Consider the following 14,567-nt stretch of genomic DNA (forward strand, 5'->3'; position numbering starts at 1 on the left):
AGAACTCAAGTGTAACTTTCTATATTAATTGTTCATTTTAAGTTGGAGAAAAGTTCAGTAGCTTTGAATCTATCTGCTGAGACAAAGCACTCTCATACCAGAGAACTGAAGGCATGTACTTGCAACTGATTCCGAACAGAGACAAATAATTTTCCCCTTTTCTACAGAGGAGTATTAATTTTGGCATAATTTTCATCCCTCTCCTAAGAATCCATCACAATCAAAAAGGGGTTGATTTTTGAGGAGTCGAACTTTCTTCTCACAGTATTTGGGGTTTGAATCCTGCCTTGATCTCATGGAATGAGAGGATAGAATTAATGCTTGGGGAAAACAAGTTGCTTATTGTTGTTTGTGTCTATTTTATTCTTTTTATTTCCATGAGGTTTTGTATTGCAGTAAGGAAGAAAATGAGTTCAAGAAGTGTTTGGACAATACTTTCAGGCACACGGTGTGACTCTTGGGGATGGTCCTCTGCAGGGCTAGGAGCTGGACTCAATGATGTTTGTGGGTCCCTTCCAACTAAGCCTATTCTGTGATTCTGTGAAATATGGGGAGGAAGAAGGAGTGGGACAAACACCACAGTTTTAGTGCTTGCCACAGTATGGCAGACACCTGCTCTCTTGCAGGGGAGAAAATAGCTTTGAGCCACTTCTTTCAGAGCTCCTAGGAAGGAGGTTGAAGCCTTCGGCTCTGATCTCACCCAGTGCTTTGGCACCAAGGCACCAGTCTCACTCTGGAGGACATCAACAAAATCACAGTGACAACTGTGACAGCATTGGTGGGATGCCTGTGAAATACAGTATCTTACACCCTTGGATTGCTACAAACACCACATTAGTCTGCCATTACCTCTTCTAATTGGAGGTCAGTGAAGAAACACTGAAACACTGAAAATGTAGTGCTCTAGTTTAAAGGCCCTTTTAGTTCTTGAAAGCAAAGAGATTCTATATTAAATATGTTAAATATTCGCAGCCACATTACACTCCTTTTTAAGGGAGGAAATTGTCAGAGTCAAGGACTTTACATCTAGATAGAGTATGAAGAGATGGATTTCTTATGATGACCTTAAGTGCTCTTGAACTTTGAAATCCATATGCTGGAGTAGCAGAATAGCAGTTGGCTCTATATCCATTATAATTTAAGTAGCCCCATCCAATGCAATTCAGATATTCCTTTGATATCTGGAGTAGGAACCACATCTCTCTATTACAAATAAGGGGATGAAGCGATAGACTTTGCATTGCTTTCTTCACCAGTCCAGTTCAAATCCTATTTTAAGGTCTAAATGTCTGGATTTTCTCTATCCCCTTCTTATATACCACTGGGGATAGATGCATAGTTTACAAAGTTGGAGCTTTTGTTCAGCAGAATGCAGAACAATGGAAATTACAGTTTGGGATGCGGGGGAGTGCAAAACTTCTATTAGGAAGAATTAGCACACTACTGACCACACAATGTGGGAAATAATACTAAAATATTTTTTAAAACACTCTCTGTGCTTGTTTTTATTGTCTTACAGGCTTTGAGATTCAATAGTTCCAAGCTTTTAATAATAAATTGTTTATTTTTCTGTTGAGTATGCAGGGAGTTGGAGAGCTTCTTAAAATGGAAGCATCTGTGGACCCTTCATGCTCTAGACTTCATAGAAACGTTCATTTGTTTCAAGCATACAAGAGAAGTGATAGCTTAGCAGTTTAACTAAAGCTCATTATGAAATACTATTCTTGTGCCTTACTCAGTAAAACTTTGTTTTGAACTTGCAGTGGTTTGTTTTCCACTTTTCTAGTGAAGGGATATATTAGTTGGCTTACTTAATCCCAAGCTGCATTCCACGCTCTCTCAGAATTCCTTCAAACACAAGGCAAAATAACACAGACCTGTAGCCATTAAACACAGTGTAGTGAATTGAGTTCCTCTTTGCACCCAGGAGTTTTAAACAAGAGCTTAAGGAATTGTAGTGGAGCTTAAAGGGTTGCCTCACGTGTCTTAAATGATTGCATTGTTGATTGTAAATAAAAAATAGTTTTGATTTTTGCAGTAAATGGAAAAATACCTTTTGCCATCAAAAATATTTACAAAGTTATTCACTTGGACACCTTAAATGAACACATGTGTTGAAGTCTTCAGGAACCTCAGTAGGTAGATTCTTTGCTGATATAGAGATATTAAAATTATATTGTTGTAGTAAAAGTACTTGAGGTTTGTCTTCTTTCTAAAAAGTCACTGAAGAATTTCTTCCCTTCTATTTTTCTTCCACCTCTCATATTCACTCCTCTGATTGAACTCACCTCCACTAATTAAGCATGAACACATTGCTATTTTTATTAACTCTCTTACAGAGTAAGTAAGAATTCTGCTTAATGTTCCTCAGTGGAAACCTACTTCCAACTTTTCTTCTCCCATTTGTATAGTGTTATTTCTCAAAGGTAGTGAATATTATTAACTTCATTCTACAAGAACAGAAACATTCAGGATGAAATTTGTCCATGGCTTCACACTGATGAGGTGTTGCTCTGCGGATATGGTTTGTTGTTCTAATGGCAGTGGTTTGCTGATCCTCAGAGTTGAGTTTTCAGATGTGGGTTGAAAACCTAATCAAGATGGTTATTAAAATCTTACACAAATAGTTCAGAGAACTTCAGCATCAATAAAAAGCCCCCCTCTTGATATGTCTAATAGTAATAAAGGCTGACAGCACATAGTCTTTTGATTATTATAGTGTTTGTGTGTATTGTATAGTGCAGATTGAATGGCCAATACCCTCCATGGTAGAGGGTCAAACATAGAATGGTTCCACAGGAAAAAATGCTCTAAAGCCTCTTTATAACTGTTTAATTCTTGATTAAACCAAGTAGTCATAAAAATGGGACATTTCAGCATAGTCCTCTACTGAAAGAAAAAAGTGATAGCTGCCCCTTTTCTCACTAAGAAGATAAATGTCAAACTTTGGCATGCCAGCATTGTTCAGAATGAGAATGCTCCTCTGCAGAATGGGAATATTGTATCCATCTGCCCACCCATCATTTTGCCTCATGGAGCCTGGCTGGTGGGGTGGGATTTAATTGTGATGGTAATGCTGTATTGAGGACAGATTGCTCTGGGACCACAATCGTGAGTTTTATTCAGCTGGCAAAAGATCATTCGATGATTGCAGTTGTCAGTCATCACTGGCGTAGGCCAGCATTCCAGCCACTGACCTAGCAGGGAGGAACACTGGCTGCCTTTACTAGGCCTCCAAGAAAACCAGACTTCTCTGGTTGTATTTTTCAGTGCTGTGCTAGCTGTGTCATGTGAGTGCATTTAATAGTCTTTAGGTTTCCTAGGAAGGGGATTTATTCTTAGTAAGAGTTACATACCCAGGTATGTATCTGTCTGTGCCACAGGACAGTGTTTAAATCCAAACAAATTTCCAGAACAGTAGCAATTATAGTAATTTATTTGTTAGTGAAGCTCATATTATTTGAAAATAAAATGTTGGGCACTCTTAATAGGTGTTTGCACATCTGTGTTATACATATGGGCAAGTTTTAAAAATGTTTTCTTTGGTTTTAACATGTAAATGTTTAATACTTAAATTTTTATTCCATTTCTCAAGTTTAACTAATACAGACCCATAATGCAAGTGGTGGATTCTTGAATATATCTCTGTTCTCACCAGCTGTTCCTGTAGATTTTGTTATGTATGTAAATTTCCTGGATGGTCTTCATATTTCTCAGTTTCATGGTTTTATGAAAGGCAGAAGTCTGTGAGAAGGGAGGTACTTGTTCTGTTTTTGAGTCTGTCTTCTTCACTTCTGCTTTTGAAGCTTCTCTTCTTGAAATCACATAAAATTCGTGTACAAACAATCTCAGTAGCTCATCTTATCTACTGAAGTCCCAGGAGGTAGGATACTGGCTTTTCTTGCAAGAAGAGAGAAACCAGCTTCTACTGCCCAACAGGTGCCTGCAGCTGTGAACAGAAAAACCTGTAGCAGAGCTGCTGTAATAAACAAGGGGCAAAAAGACTGGGAAAAAGAAGAAACTACCACACCTGAATGTGTTTGGATGTGGTGGTGACATGGGCATGACTGAGCTGTCGTGGTCACTATGGCAGGTCACTTCTGCCTGTACCAATCCTGTCTGGTTTCTGTCTGCCTTGTGTTTAAAAACCTCCCTAGGCAATCTGTCCCAGGTTCTCACTGAGTTTACTGTTAAAAAGCTTTTGCAGGGAAGAGGGGGATACCACCTAAAGGTCTCACCTGAATTCCCTTCTTGAGTTTGAAATGTATTGCTTTGTGTCCCTCACTGCCGTGGAAGGCAATTGGTTCTCTTCAGGTTACAGCCAAGTTATGCATATTTAAAGATTGACACTGTGTGTCCCTGAATTTTATTTTCCTTTAGGCTAAAAACAATCAAAACAAAAGAAAAATCTGCACTCTGTTCAGTTTCTCTAGTGGATTCTATTTCCTGGCCTCCTATCACTGCATCCTCTTCCTGGAATCTGTTTAGATGCTCAGTATATGGTATGCCATGGTTTCAGCTGAACACAGCACTCCAGCTTTGCAAATGTGAATACAACAGGGGGGGTTCATAACACAGTGTGGGTGAGACTTTGGTTTATGTCCTCATGTAGGGTTTGCCTGTTCCCCAACAATTCATCATTCAAGTTCAGTTTGGCATGTCTACATCTTCAAGATACTTTTCTAAATTACTTTTTAGTGACTTGTTCACTGTTCTTTATGTGATTGTATCTGTCAGGTTATAGAGTATGTTGTATTTCTGGCCTTGCTGGATTGCATTTCAGTATTTCAGGTAGTTTTGGCTTCTCTTTGTTACTCCTTTCAAAAAGGACTCCCCTGTCCCCTCTTTCTGCAGTGTCTCCGTGTTTCCTGTTAGCAATTAAGCTTCACCACAGCTCCATACTCCCATTTAAATACTTTACAGTGGATGCATCTCTCATTCTGAATGGTGTCCCTGTAGGCAACTGGAAACTGGAGTGTTTTCAGAATAGCAGTGGCTCTGGCAGAGCTGAGAGGTTTGTGTTGCAGAGTTGCAGGCCTCCAGGCACACACAAATTCATAACTAGTTTATGCAGTTATTTATTAGGCTTGGCATGCAACTATTACAAAGAGGTTTAAGGAGGTAGGGCAGCTGGCAGAGAATAAATTAGAAGGTTGTTGCTCCTTTATTTGCTTGGTTATTGCAGGACTTTTAAGAGTCTTAATCATGGGCCACATTCAACAGTGTGCTGGACAGCATGGAAATGCAGACCATCATAGGGCCCTTACCAACTAAAGCTTGAAGCAGAACAGAGGAATAAATTACATTTGGATGATTGATAATGATAGCTATGCATTAACTACCTAAAGGAGACAAATCCAAATTAGAACTGCTAAAAAATGCAGATAAAATCTTGATATGTATATATACACACGTAATCACTGCAGCCCAATAAAATTATACTTGCTGTCTTCATCCAGGGTCAAAACTGCTTGGTGGATTAGGGTTTTTCTTTTTGTTAATTAATATTCATCATCATGGTAGAAAGCAGATTAACAGAGTTGAGAGTGGAAAACAACAATTTCAGATGTTGGTGAGATCTTACATAGACACATGGAAGATGAAAACCTCTGAAAAATGATTGAGTCTGTGTGGCCACTACTTGGAGCAGACTGCTATTGAAAGGGGAAAAGGGAAGCAAATCATAGTGAGTCTTGTAACCTAAAGTTACAACTCTTGCATTCACTGTGAGCATGATTACCTTAGCAAAGGATGCATATTAACCAGGATGATCACATAATATTATGAACAGTTCAGTTTATACTGAGAAAATAATTTCTGCTAAATAGCAGTGAGGGGATTTTGGAGAACTTCTATTCAGTGTTTGATGGCACAATCAAACAATCTTAGTAATATGCTGGTGTTGCTGACCACTTTGAAGGGCATAGTCTCCATTTACTCCATTTATAAAAAACACAGAGAAAAAATGCACTATGAACAGTAAGGCAGAGCTTAAAAAGCTTAGTCAGTGCTTTGTCAACAGATTTGGTGGGTTGTTTTTTCTTAAATTGGGTTCACTGCTGAAAAGACAAGCTAAACATAAAGTGCTTTGATAAATATCCAGAGATGCAAAGTTGCAAAATTGTGTAAGTGAAACACATGAGTGGAATTGTTCTGCAAACCTCTCTTATTTGTCCTCAGTATAAAAACTGAAGTAGTAAAAACTTAAAAATCACAAAATCTTGGTGCATTCTGAAAGAAATTTTTTTGAAGGAAAATAAAGATAGGTTTTTTTTCAGCTCACTTTCTACGCAAAAACATTTAAATCACTCATTTTCTCTGGCTTTTTTCTGCTTATGATGCAGCACAAATTCATCAGTGGCAATTTTATTAATGGTAAGCTAGTTTGCATCTTAATTTAGCAGTTGATTTGATTTTATCAACACTGCTCGTAGGTACTGATAAAATATTATCTTCCCTTAGATTAATTATTTCTGCTCTGTCCTTGAGTCATCTCACAGGAGATTTATGGGACATGGGGAACCTCTAAGAACTATTATTATTCACAGTAACTAGTGTTTCAACTGTGTAGATGAATGATATAAAGAAAGATATTATTTTCTTAGTTCCAGCTTCTATTCTCACAGACAGGGAAAAATTGCTACATAAATTCTCCCTGACAACTCCCTGAACTGCTTGCTCTTCATCCAATTTGTCAATTATTTTTGAAAGAACCAGTGTACAGAGATCCCTGCTAACAGCTAAAAATAATCTGGATGCAGAAAAGCTTCAAAGCATAATGCCTGAAATCTCAGAGTCGTATTTTGCCAGTAAGGACATTCCCTGACTTTTTCTTTCTGCTTACTGATGGTTTTTGAACTGATAGCTCTCATTCTAGTTGATCTGGTGTCATTAGAAATTTGATCTGTCGATCAACTACATTGATAGTTGATTATTAGTTGTGGATTATGATACAAATTTATTGGCTTTTGCTGTCTTGTTCATGTTTTGCCTAAGAAAGGAAAGATAGCTGCAAACTGTCCTTAGTCTTAGGGCTTTAAAAAAAAAATGTTCCTCTTCTGTTACTTGTTTTTCTCTGCCCTGTTCCAAGAGTATTAGAAGGGTGCTCCAGCACACTCCTTAGTGTTCCTGGTATGAAGTCCCTTCAAAGTCTTAATTTTTACATCTGTCTGGAAACTGCACCATCAGTTGAAATGTTTGCTGGGTTGCTTTATATTAGACTTGGAATAATTTTTTTCCCTAAGCATCGTTACAACAATGAATGAAAACTCCTCTTTGCTTCTGGCTACTCACTGAGTGATTTTTCTTCATTGTACAAATGACTACTACAAATCTGAAAACAATAGTACTGTCTCCAGAGGAAACTGTTGAAATTAATAGCATCTGAACCTTAGAATTATTTTTTATAAGATAGCGCCATAGATATTTTACAGGACTTTAGTTTTACCTTGACGATTCTCAAGGGATTTTTTTCCCCTTCTGCTACCATTTTGGTGGTTTTTTTAGTCATGTAGGGGCACAAGTGAGTAACTTGAATTTAAAGTGTATCTCAGAAAGTAAATTATATTAAGCTATAATTTGAGTGGGAAAATGTATATGGAACTGCATCACAATACTTTTAATGACCTATTATTTCAGTAAGTACTTCAGAATAAATATTCACAGGAAAGTGAGTTGGAACTGATTTTGAAACATGCACTGTCTGGTGTAGAAGATCTCTCTTTTCTTTCAAAGCAAAAAGCATTAATGAATTTTTTAATATTCTACTAGCCTCATGCAGGTTTTGTAGGTGTTTAGTGATTTATAGCACTTATGATTTTGGCTACCCAACTTGACATCTATAAACGTGGTATGATTCTCTAAGGAAGAGAGAGCAGAGCCCTCTGAAGTTGTCTGGCCTTTGAAAGTCATGAACAAAGCTTCTTGGCCATGTAAGCAAATGCATGGATCCTCTTTGAGGCTTTGACATAAGCTGACATTTGACATCCCCATTGTCAAGATTGAATTTTCTCTGTGCAAGAATTTTTGGATATGAGCTTACAGGTGAAATTTGAGCACCCTGAACTGTGTAGATGCCCCTAGATTAGGGAGAAAATCCAGCAGTAGTTGTGTCATTTTCCTGAAGCTTATAAAACACTCAGCAGTGAGGCTGTGTTGAGATGACCAAGAAAGTGTGAAGCAAGATGGAGTCAAAACCAGGAAAGGTGAATTAGCTAGTTACTAGTGAATGTTAATTAGTTAGCTAATTAGTAGCTAGTATGAGTGAATGTATCTCTCTCATCTCTCAGCATGTGTGTGCATCTACCACATCATAAAAACATAAATGAGAATAGTTATTGTGAAGTAGCTTGCAAAAAGTAAGTTTTTCTCTTGCTTACCCCATGCTAAGTTGCCTCAGTATTTTTACTCGTAGAGTGTTTCTCATTACAATTTGAACTCATTTCCAGCTTGGTAAAAATGAGTAGTGTTTCTTTTCTAATGCCTACACACTACTGCAGTGAGTTGTCTCTTGTCAGAGCAGTTTACTCAGTGAAGTAAAGCTTGATTTAATGAAAAAAATGGACTAGCCAGCAGCTGTTATTTGTGATTTGATTCATAATGGTGTGCTACTTCCATCAAGCCATCCTTTTGTTTGTCTCATGCTATACTACTTCACAGTAGTACATTTCCTAAATGCATAAACACAGAGGTAATTCAGAAAAGAGACTGTAACTTACAAAGGCCCCTGGGACATTCTTCTGTTTAACAGGACACAGTGTATATTTAAATGAAAAGGTAAATTTATCTGTCTCATATCTTTCTGTCTCTACACTTCAAGGCAAAATGATGAAAGAAGAGGAATAACTGTACTTGGCAGATTCTAATTATTCTGCTGCAGGAAGCTCTGAGATTGTACTGAAAGGGGCAAAGGATAAACAGAAGAGGCAAGAAGCCTCTCTGGTTGCAGAAGTAGAGGGTGTATGGGTGTCTCACTGGATCCCATTTACCACTAAGGCTTTATGTAAGGGGGATGATACCTTTTAACTTACCTAGAATAGAGTGATTTAAAAGCAGTTTCTGCCGTGCCAGTCTTGCAGGGTTTCTCATCTTTCATCTGTATTTTTTTCTTGTCTTCCCCTACATCCTCCCATCACCCTGTGAGATACCTCCCTGCAGTTAGGCAGCTGAACCTAGTAACAAGGAGACATTTCCTCTAAAAGACCATCTCCTGGCACTTTGCCTCTGTCAGCATGAGTCTGCTTTTTGTGCCGGTGGGTGGGTGGTGAAATAATTTCTTCTGAGCGGTTTCATGATTATTTTCATAGTGCTTTTGCAAATGTCTGTGGTGGGTGTCCTTTCTGGGTTTTACCTGCATGAATTTTTGCTGTGCTGAGTTACTTTGGCCCCTCTCCAGCTCAGTGTTAAGCAAGCTTTGCAACCTACACAGAATTGCTTTGAAGCTAATTTAAGAGGCTTGAAGAAGATTGATGAGGATTCCCCTCTGAAGAAAGGAAACATCAGATCCTGTGGATTTGCTCTATAGTGGTAACAGTTCTCCTGATTTCTGATTCATGACTATTTTTCCTGACTTCTGATTCATGTTCTATATAAGAATACAAAAACTAGTATTTAGTAAGAATTGCTCTTATGTGTGGCCATTGGCTGGCTGCCAGAGCTGCCTAGGGAGCCACTGCATATACTTGGGTCCATGCCACTGCTGCAGTAAATGGGGAGCTTGTGATGTACTATAATCTTTAACCCCAGACTAGTGTCTGTTTTGTAAGGTGATGAGGAAGAGAATGGACAGATGGTGTGGAAGGTAGCACATGATTCTGTTTGAATCAGTGAGTTTTTTTGCCCTGGCATCTCAAGAGAGGATGCCAGCACTGCATGTTCAGACTTGCTTGTGTGAGGGTAGGGTCTTTGTGACTTGCCTTCCTGAAGCACCAAGTGTTAGGACTTGTCAGTGGGAGATGTTGCTATGTGGCATTGTTCTGACACTGTTATCTCTGTACCTAAATATAGGTTTGAAAACTTTGATGCCACCATCTGTGAAGGAAGACTTTCTCTAGGGACTATTCCTTTAAGTTTACTGTTCCAGTCACCTTTCAAACATACTGGTGTGGGATTTTTAAACCAGTGACTATTTAACAAAGCATTTTTGACATTTGGCAAAATGTGGGCAATGTTATGAGATTTAGTATAAATTCCTTATACTTTTCTTCCCCAAATCTCAAAACTCAAATGTTGGTGTAAGTGTGATGAGAAATCTTCACTTAACAAGGGGAATACTTTATGTGAAACTGGATGTTTGAAACTCAGTTCCAAGTAGTCATTCCCTGTAGCCCCTGTGCCAGGGGTTGCTGGGACTGAACAGTGTTTTGCCTTCCCAGTGCTGTCTGTAACTTTCTGGTGGCTGCAGCAGTGTGAGGGCAGCTGCTCTTACCTAGAAGTAGAAAAAAATTGCTAAATCCCACAAAACTGCTAAATCCTGTGTTTGTTCCAAATGAAAATGGATTGTCTCAGAAAAACTATATAGGAGACATTGGAAAAAACTATTTTGAAGGCATTGTTGTGATGTTAATAAACCTAAATTATTGAACATGAATTTTTAATAAGGAGCATTCCAAATTGATTTATATGCTGGTTTAGTTGCTCTTTGTCAAATTTTTTGGTGTTTCACGCAATGGTTATCAGTCTAATGACAAGTGTGATTCTTACCTGGTTTTGATCAAGCACACATAGACATGGAAACAATTGCTATTTCTGGCATGTAATACCTAATCTTGAAAGAGAATTTGGGAGAGATATTATTAGAATAACTACTGGCTTCCTAAGAATAATTAGCCTACTGTGACTTAGGGGGTGTTTTCAAGTCTCAGAAATTAAAGTTTCTTCTCGTGTATACAATTCATGTTTTATCTACAGGGCATAACTCTTTTTTGACAAGACAAAGTAATCACTTTTTAACTGGATTTTAATGATTTGCCATTAATGAGCAAGTCAGGCAAATGATAAAAGATTTGTAAGCATTCAGATATTGCTCACAGTTAAAAAAATATATACATTAGACCCATATGTACAAGATTCTTTTGGATTTGTGTTTTACAGCAGCCTTTCAAAACCTGTGTTGAAGCTTACCTTAGAAGGTTAATTTTGAATGTGTAAAGGTTTGGGGTTGGTTTTTGTGTAGAAGGATTTCAGGTTTTGTAAAAGCAAGATGATTTAAGGTGCACTTTTCTTACCCAAACAAGTATAATTATATACATCTTTTAATCTCTCCATTATATAAATAGATAAATAGTTCTGAAAGGGAGAAAAAGTAAAACTAAATACTCAGAAGTTGCTGAGTTTTTTAATTTTTAAAAATTGAAGTTTCTATTCAATGTCAGTAATTTTAGGTGTTTTTAGTTACCTGGCACAATGTGAGTATGCAGACAGATTAGTTTTATTTATTTATTGAGATGATTGTGTCACTTTCTTTAAGGTACTGATTTACAAAAGAAGTGCATATTGATGATTGCCAAAATTATTTTTAGTTCTGTGTGTAAGTATCAATGTCTGGCTATGTTATCTCTGTAGATAAATGAAAGAAAAACTTCTTTTGCAGCCTCTGTTTTTCAGACCTTTTGGTTTTCTAAAATACTTTGTTTTGCCTCCTGGTGACTTGAGATGGAAAGGATGCTTCTTGTCATTGCAGAGGCAGAGGTGGATAAATATAGAGCCTTTCTGAATTTAGGTCTGTGTCCACAATGCCAGCTGATAGTTCCCCTCTTCTCTAAGTGAAGATTCACCTAATAAATACTTGCACATTTAAAGCAGATGATAATTAGGAGGACAAAGACCTCCCCAGGAATGAATGTACTGAACTTTTTTATCTTGTTTAACCCCTAAGTAAATTTACAAGCCAGACCACAGACTGTATTTGCTTGTAAAACTTACTGTGTAAACTGTCTTTGACTAAACATCCATTGGCTTTTTCTGGTGAAAATGGAGTGTAAATTGGTTTCAAATGCTAAGTTTAAAAATCAAAAGAAAGTAATGCACCACTCTATAAATGCATATGTATGCACTACAGAAGAATGATTAAGATTGGGCTCTGTTTCGCTTATGTAGCTTAATTTTCATGTAATTTGTAGCAATGAGTAGCTGTGCAAACAGTGTTGCTTTCGCCTTCCATCACAATAAGTAGACTAGAGGCTATAAATGTATAATTCAGGCTCTGCTATCAGAATTGAAGGTGATTCTGGCACTGGGACCCCACTGCCATGCGACACAGGGACATTAATGTGAGACTAAAAGTCAGGACTATTCCAGGGCTGCTTTACTGCTCCAGTACTGTAGTCCTAGAATAGCACCAAGGGTTGCATGCAGCAGGAGTGCCCTGTCAACCACACAGCATTGCTCTAGCATTCCTAAAGGCTGAAGATACTTATTTTTAGCATGCCTTGCCTTGAATGGTGAGTTTCAGCATTCATAATAATATTTCTGAAGTGTTTTTCTCCATCCTTTTCCCTTCAATTTAATTTTCCTAACTTATCCTCTTCTTATATATGCTGACTTAAGTGACTTAAGACCTTATTGGAAAATATATGAACAACGAGTAATATAATGTGACTGGCACAAGTGGATCTCTCCTATCTGTGATAAAGCAGGAAAAGGTAGTACCCTTTTATGAGCATTTACCACTGTAAAAGCTGATAGCATCTAAAGTTAAGCATGAAACACCATCTTGGGAAATCCTTTTTAGGGCTTGCCCTTTGCAGTTTACCTTAATCTTTGAGACAGAAGCACATCCCTTTATTGGCTACATGAATAAACCATTGGACTTGCTTCAGAGATAACAGCTAATTTAAAGGTGAGATTGAATCAGTTGTTGAAAATAGTCTATTTGGAGAAGCTTAAATGGCTTCACATATCTTAGTGTGTCACTGAATTGATTTCTGCCCCCTCTTTTGTGTGTTCTTGGAGGGAGAGGTAATAATCATTTTAGCAAAGATAGGACTGAAAACCCTTAAACTGGAAATTTAAGCAATGACATGCAGCTTGACATGCGTCTTTTTTTTCTGTTGAGATTTAATTTAATGGTATGTTATTTTATCTTAACTGATGACAATAAAAGCCCTACAGAAGTCAGTTTTCAAGGAGTTGTTATATAAAAGATAAAGTCCTCATTCAGAAACCAGCAGTAAAATTAGTGGCATACTTTAATCATCAGGAAAGGACTGGCCAACGGCAGTAAGTTTCTAGAAATGTATAAAGGCCGGGTGCTTGCTTCCTGAGAATTTCCAGCAACAGCTAGAGTTGACAGATGACGTTTTAGGGAAGAGTCTCTGGAACTCCTCATCATCAGCCTCAGCAGTTCTCCTGTTCATCAGTTATTTTATTTGTTTACAATGTTCAAGTAACTATTTAAAGTTAAAATCCATTATACTCTACTGTTCTGACAAGCACTTTGTCAGTTAAGATACAGTTATGGCAGTTGGAAATAGTGATTTTATCTTTGTACAAACACCCTTAGGCTTTTGGTTTTGGTTTTTTAATTTTTTTTTCATCTACTGTGGGCACTGTGAAATGCTGAATTTTTATCTTTAATATGTCTAGAGGTTTTGGTAAGTCCTTTGGAGGTAGATGTGATTTCATTTGAAATTTCACACATTTCCTTAGCCATGATTAAACTAAAACTAAATGTGATTACTTTGTTTTCAGCCATGTGGATTTACATGTTTCACATTACAGGCAATGCTCGGAATAAATGTTTTGCATAGGTTCATATTACTGATGAGGTTCATGTGTTGTAAAAATAGAACCTGTTGATCATGTGCTTTACAAATCATGGTGGGACTATTTCCTTTAAAAGCAGAGAATGTAAACATGCAACTCAATTATAAGAATGTGTCATTCTTCATTTACTACATTTTTGTTCTAAGTAGATTCAAAGTTGCAATGATGTTAAAGCAAGGCAGTGAAAAGGAATCAGCCAGAATTTTAGGAAAAGCAATAGACTGCATTCACAGCCACATGTTTTTTCTTGATTGGCAAAATATGACACAGTGGATCCCAAATTAGACTATGCAGGCAGAGACATGCATCAAAACAAGAAGATGTGGGAACTGTGTTAAGCAATTGCAGTCTAGTTTGTGTACATGGAGTTCAGCTTTTAACTTCACACAGCGCTGTGGCAGCAACAGAAAGATGTATGAAAGCATGTGCTATGTGGATACTTGGTGTTTTGGGAGCTGGTTTCCTTTCAGGAAGAAAGCCAGTGGGCAGTTCAGTTGTCTTACTTGATGGACTGGGGATTCTGCAAGGTTGGGTCCCCTGGTTCTAGTTGCCTAGTAATGTCTGAAAATGCACCAAAGTGCTACAAAAGTTTCTGTCATGGCTTGTGTTGCCACCCTGACAAGGTTGAAGTGTCCATGAGACAACCTGAAAGACTGGGCAATGCTTAGTCCACTTTTGCTGGATACAGACTTGTCTCGGTGAATTCATCTGTGCAGGAAGTCTGGTTCTAGTTCAGTTTGTTCTCTGTGCCAACTCCTTTCACATGTGATGGACCATGCAGCCCTTGTGTTTTGTCAGTCTTC

The 14,567-nt window shown here is 37.8% G+C and overlaps 1 protein-coding gene across 2 annotated transcripts in view; it reads left to right on the forward strand.

The window, feature by feature from the left end:
* PREP (prolyl endopeptidase) overlaps nt 1-14,567 on the forward strand; it is an 86,648-nt gene that overhangs the window by 54,404 nt on the left and 17,677 nt on the right. The window lies entirely within an intron of this gene.

Source organism: Vidua macroura, chromosome 3 (genome assembly GCF_024509145.1).
Source record: "Vidua macroura isolate BioBank_ID:100142 chromosome 3, ASM2450914v1, whole genome shotgun sequence".
Taxonomy (NCBI): domain Eukaryota; kingdom Metazoa; phylum Chordata; class Aves; order Passeriformes; family Viduidae; genus Vidua; species Vidua macroura.